The sequence below is a fragment of the Muntiacus reevesi genome, chromosome 1 (assembly GCF_963930625.1).
Source record: "Muntiacus reevesi chromosome 1, mMunRee1.1, whole genome shotgun sequence".
Taxonomy (NCBI): domain Eukaryota; kingdom Metazoa; phylum Chordata; class Mammalia; order Artiodactyla; family Cervidae; genus Muntiacus; species Muntiacus reevesi.
This window is the reverse complement of record NC_089249.1, coordinates 238,391,568-238,397,570: the sequence shown is the minus strand read 5'-3', so window position 1 is coordinate 238,397,570 and position 6,003 is coordinate 238,391,568.

Sequence of the window (6,003 nt, the reverse complement as noted above, 5' to 3'; positions counted from 1 at the left end):
CGAGGCGGGTGCTGAGTCTGCTCAGGGGCCCCCATTGGCCCAGGCGCCTGCCACGTGACTGCCTCGCCTTGACCTGCCCCCGGTGCCGAATGTTGCTTTTACCCCCTAAGGAAGGAGTGGTTGACAATTTTCATATTTCTTCTAAATTTGGAGATTTCAGACAATGCTGGGAGGCTTGGCTCCAGCTGCCAGAGGCCCATGTGGAAGTCATTAAGCTGGAGAAGGGGGGCTGGGGGAAAAGCAGGAGGCAGGGAGAGGAGGAGGAGGAGGAAGGGGGTAGGGGCCGGAGTTCTGAGGGTTGCCAGTTGTCAGCCTGGGAACATGAGCAAACTCCCTGGGAGCAAGCTATGTGTGAGAATTTCCTCCCTCTCCCTCGGCCCCTGTGTCCCAGGACTGGAGTGGGAGTGCTGAGATTTTTTTCTGGGAATCTCTGGCAGGGAAGATACCCGTCCTGGCTCCTGGGGTCCAGAGGGTGGTGGGAATGGCAGGGGATGGGAGACCATGAGGAAGTAAATCCTCTCTCTAGAAAGTCGGGACCCTGGGAGGCCAATCCCACCATTGTGCAAAGAAGGCTGGCGCCCCAGAAGGGTAGGGCCTGCCCCGGTCACACGGTAGCCTGTGACCAGCAGGAGAGGGAGCCTGAGGACCCGCCTCTAGGGCTCCCCTTCCCCTGGAGTCCTAGTCCAGAGCGATGCCTGTCCTTCGCCCTTCCCCATTATGCTCTGGCCATCACGGCCTCTCATACGGCCCTTAACGTTTTTCATGCCTCAGTGCCTTGCAGTCCTCTCTGACAAAAGTGCTCTCTCCCTAATCTTCCCATGGCTGCTCCTCCTCCGGCTTCTGGTCTCAGAAGTCACCTCCAGGAGAGGCCTTGTCTGGCCAGTGTTGGTCTCCATCGCTGCCTCTGCTGGTGCCCTCCAGGCTGTGCCTGTTTTTTGTCTGTATCTGCTGAAGTAGTCGCTTGTTGTCTAGCTCTTCCCGGAGAGCACGGCTCCCCTGGGGAGGGTCTGAGTCCCCAGGCCTCCTGCGGTGCCTGCGAGGGATGGCCAGGAAGATGTCTGTGGAGCTCGCAGCCACGGGCACAGGAGCGGGATGTCTGTGGAGCTGAGGCCGGCGGAGGGCTCCTCCCAGTGGCCTTGTTGCTCAGAGCTTCCTTTCTGTGGTGAGGCTGGCTGGACCCCAGTCACCTTCACTGAGACTCTCATTCACAGTCCCCCAGACTCCTGGTCCACACGGGACTGCTGCCCCCTCCCCTCCCCTTTCTTGGGGCAGGATTACCTCCAGAATTCCCTCGGGCTCTCTTGCGTGGGGCAGCTAGGTGGCCCCAGGGATGTGGCATGCTGAACCCTACACCGTCCCTGGTCTTAAGAGGCTCCTGGTCTAGTAGGAGGGTCTTCACCCCGACTTTGTTCCTTTTGAGGAAAGAAATCTCTTCTCGGGAGCTTGTGTTTGTTCCTGCCTTTGCAGTTTCTTGGCTGTGAGGTCTGGGTGCAGTTGTTCAGCTGCTGCTCCAAGCCTCTCTTTCCTCCTCCGTGAAATGGGGAACACAGGACCTGCCTTTTGGTGTGGCCACGAGGGTCAGGTAGGGTGCAGTCCTGGGGGATGGATCAAGTCTGGTGCCAGATTGTGCTCAGCACTGCCTCTGTTGCTTCCCGCAGTGGGTGGGGATGGGAACTGTGTTTAACATCTGTGACCCCCACTTTCCTCCTCTGTAAGATGGAGCTAGAAGCAGCCCCTGCCTCCCAGGATTGCTGTGAAGATGAAGCCAGACCGTGCTTATGATGGGGTCAGTCCTGTGTGGCTCAGTAAATGCCAGATATTTACCCCACACCTGACACATAGCAGGTTTGCTATTCATGTCATCTGCTTCCTTCCTGAACCGAGAAAACGGATGCCATTTACACGTGTACCCCTGGGGTGTAAGATTGTGGCAAGGAAGGCTTGCCACCCCCACCCCACACCCTGCTCACCCTGCCCTGTTTGTCTGACACTCCAAAAAACCGCCAGCGGCCCCCAGGGTAAAGATAAAGCCAGCCCGATGGAGCCATCAAAATGATGGAAGGTCCACTTTGGAAGCTGTGAAACCTAAGTTATGGTTCTGTTACTTCTGCTACTGTCGCGTCAGAATATTACATCAAGACAGAGAAGAAAACAGAAAAATAACCAGTGTAAGTCATGGAGAGACCCACCATTTGAATACTCATGAACTGCGTGCTTGGCCAAGCATGAGTTGGCCACCCTTGTGAGCCAAGTTTCCTTTATCAGGAAGTCTTTTACTAGAGGTCAGAGCAAGGATTTGAAATGACCTGGAGGCAGATCCTAGGAGAGGAGGTGTCCCGAAGCCAAAATATCTCAAGAGACTAACTAAATGGCAGCCATTTGTGACACGGTCTCCCCGGATCTGTCTCAAACATTTCTGAAACCATTTCTGTCTGCTTTCATGCCCTCTCTTGGGAGCTGTTAGTGCCTTATGTCTATTAACCATTGTGTAATGTGGCTTTTCTTTCCACACTGTGGCGAGGCAGCCGTGAAACCCCTCCATTCCCAGGGGAAGTAGAAGTGAGACTCCGACTTTGTGAGTAGGCCAGAGTAAGGCATCTGAGGAGGTGAGGGGAGCTTCTTGTTAGGGGCTAAGTATGAGCGTGTTTGAGTTCTGTGTCCTCAGAGAGTGTGTGCTGTCAGGGTCAAGGTAATCCCTAGTGGGAGGGTGAGGGGTCTGGAGACCTGGAGACTCAGGGGAATGGAGCAAAGCTACTCCACCTCTACTGGTGATCAAGGAAGAGGTTGAACTGGTACAGCTGAACCTGAAGGAAGATGGGGTTTAGACCTACATAGGAAAGACTTTTTTTGGCGGGGGCATGTGGGATCTTAGTTTGCAACTGGAGATCGAATCTGCACCCCCAGTGCAGAGAGCCTTAACCACTGGATTGCCAGGGAAGTCCCAGGAAGGACTTTTTGAGTCAATGGATTTACTCAAGGAAGAGATGAACTAGTGGGCTATCTTGATAAATTGATAGGTCAGAGAACTCATCACTTTACCACGACAGCTACAGACTGAATGACAGTTTGACAAGTCCCTTCCAGCCCTTAGATCCTGTGAGCTTTATCTCACACTTAATGTTCTCACCCCAACCTGTCCCTGACCCCTGATTCGGCCCAAAGGCCGAACTCAAAGGTGATCATTTGGGAGACATGTTTTGGAACATTGAAAATCAAGCTCCTCAAGCTCTGTATGTTTCTGTGATGAGCATATGAAACATTGTTTCATTGACTGAGTTTGATTCTGAGAGGTAATAAACAATGAGTGAAGAACTGCTTATAATTGTCATCAAACCAACTTTTAAAAAATACATGTATTTTAAAATATTTTTTTATTTCACTTACTTATTTGACTGTGCCTAGTCTCAGCTGTGGCCCGTGGGATCTTCATTGTGGCATGTGTAATTCTTCAGTTATGGCAAGCAAACTCTTAGTTGTGGCATGTGGGATCTAGTTCCTGACCAGGGGTCATACCTGCATTAGGAACATGGAGTCTCAGCCACTAGACCACCAGGGAAGTCCCTCAAAAATATTTTATAAATAGCTGTCCACAACATATTACTGAGGTTAAAGATCATGGTATAGAAGAAGATATATGGAATAATGCCATTTAAATAAAATGATGTGATTGCCAAACTGCTATGAGATACCACTTCACACTCTTCAGGATGGATGGCTATGATAATAGTAATAATTATCACCACCACCAAAACCCACAGATACTTAGACACTTGTTCACTGGCCTCTGCAGCAGCATTATTCACAATAGCCAAAATGTGAACACAGCTGAAGTGTCCATAAATGGATGAATGAATAAACAAAATGTGGTTCATGCATGCAATGTAATGTTATTCAGCCATGGAAAGGAGCAAAATTATGGTACGTGCGAGCATGGGTGACCTTTGACAACATTATGGTAAGTGAAATAAATCAGATACAAAAAGGATGAATGCTGTATGATTCCACTTATATGAGGTATCTAGGAGACAAAGTCATAGAGACAGAAAGAATGGTAGTTGCCAGGCCTGGTGGGAAGAACACAGGGAGTTAATGTTTAATGGCTGTAGAGTTCCTATTTGGGATGATGAAAAAGCTCTGGAATTGGATAGTGGTGATAATTGCACAACACTGTGAATGTACTTAATGCGGTTTAATTGTACACTTAAAAAGTTAAAATGTTCAGTTTTATGTTGTGCATATTTTTACCATAACAAAATAAATGATGTGTCTGTGTGGAGGAGTAAGTGTGGATGTAGCAAGATGATGCCCTGCTGGAGGTTAGGTTTGTGTTTCCTCTTGCCTTAGTCCACCGCATGGACAGACCAGGACAGAAGGTCACTATGAACTGCCTGAAGGGAGTATTTCTGAGAAAGGCCGGGAGAGAGGGATGTAACAAATCTTTTGTGCTGATCACCGGGGAGGGAGTGATTGTAGGGGAGGGGCAATGGTGTGGTACAGTCCTTTGAAATTTCTGTGACTCTCTGGCATATGAATGCTGTTGGAAAATGGGACAGATTTGCCCTGTTGAAGGGCCCTAGGCAGTTGGTTTGGAGCCCTTCCGGGTCTAGGGAGAATATTAGCTTTCAACTCTGTAGGCCCTTTGGGGATTGTGAACTTGACCCACAGTTCTGAATGTAATTCACCAAGAGCAGCTTCTGCTTGGACATTCATATCCTTCTATCATGGTCGACACATTGATACAGCACCAGGTGGGGCTCGTCACTGCCTATAACCCCCAGACACCTGTAAGGGTTAGGGGACCCCCGGGTGTGTAAGAGAAGGGAAGTAAGAGCCTCCGGGGGAACGGCCGCATTGCACTTTGCTTCGTGCTCTTCCTGGAAAGTCTGAGGAGCAGTTGGGCCACAGTAATAACAACCTGAGAGTCCCTTGGACTGCAAGAAGATCCAACCAGTCCATTCTAGAGATCAGTCCTGGGTGTTCATTGGAAGGACTGAGGCTGAAGCTGAAACTCCAATACTTTGGCCACCTCATGCAAAGAGCCGACTCATTGGAAAAGACCCTGATGCTGGGAGGGATTGGGGGCAGGAGGAGAAGGGACGACAGAAGATGAGATGGCTGGATGGCATCACTGACTCGATGGACATGAGTTTGAGTAAACTCTGCGAGTTGGTGATGGACAGGGAGGCCTGGCGTGCTGCGATTCATGGGGTTGCAAAGAGTCGGTCATGACTGAGCGACTGAACTGAACTGAACTGAATCACAGCCTGAATGGTGCAAAGGAGCTGCCTGTGACACAGTATGAGTGTGTGTATGGTTGCACAAGTGTTTGAAAATACACTGTTAGATGTTTGCAAGAATATGGGGATTTGGGGGATTTTGTCTTACTTCATTGTAGTTTTCTGTTTTTGATTTTTTTTCCTGATCTGCACTGAGGTGATGAACTTAACTAAAGGGGTTTAGTTATAGTCTATATTCTATTATATATACAATTATTATAATATAAGGACATATTTTTATTACTATCTAATTTCTTTTTTTGTGTATTAAGAAGATAGAATATATTAGTATAGTAGTACTTTACAAATTTTGTAAAGATTTATTTTTAAAAATAACTTACTTAAAATACATTTATTTAAATAACCATGGAGGTCTAACCAACTCCTAGTCCATATTTCCCCAATGAGAAAGGCACTAATCATGACTGCTAATGAAGGGGGTCAGTTTTTTATAGAAGCCAAGAGCAGTGTGATCATTGTGTCACCTGCTTGCCACAGAGCACGTTCAGGTTCACTGCCCTTGTATGAAAGGGTTATGGTAACAGAGGGGAGTTATTGGAGATAATTTCCAGATGGGAGCAACCTGGTTGGTGGGATTAGGCGAAATTACTTTAATAGTCCCCTCCAGGCCTCGGCTTAAGTTGACTTTGCTCATCCATCCCTCCCCTTTGCCACAGAGGCCCCCTCCCGGCTCCCTACCCTCGCCCCTCCTGCATCTCCACATCTG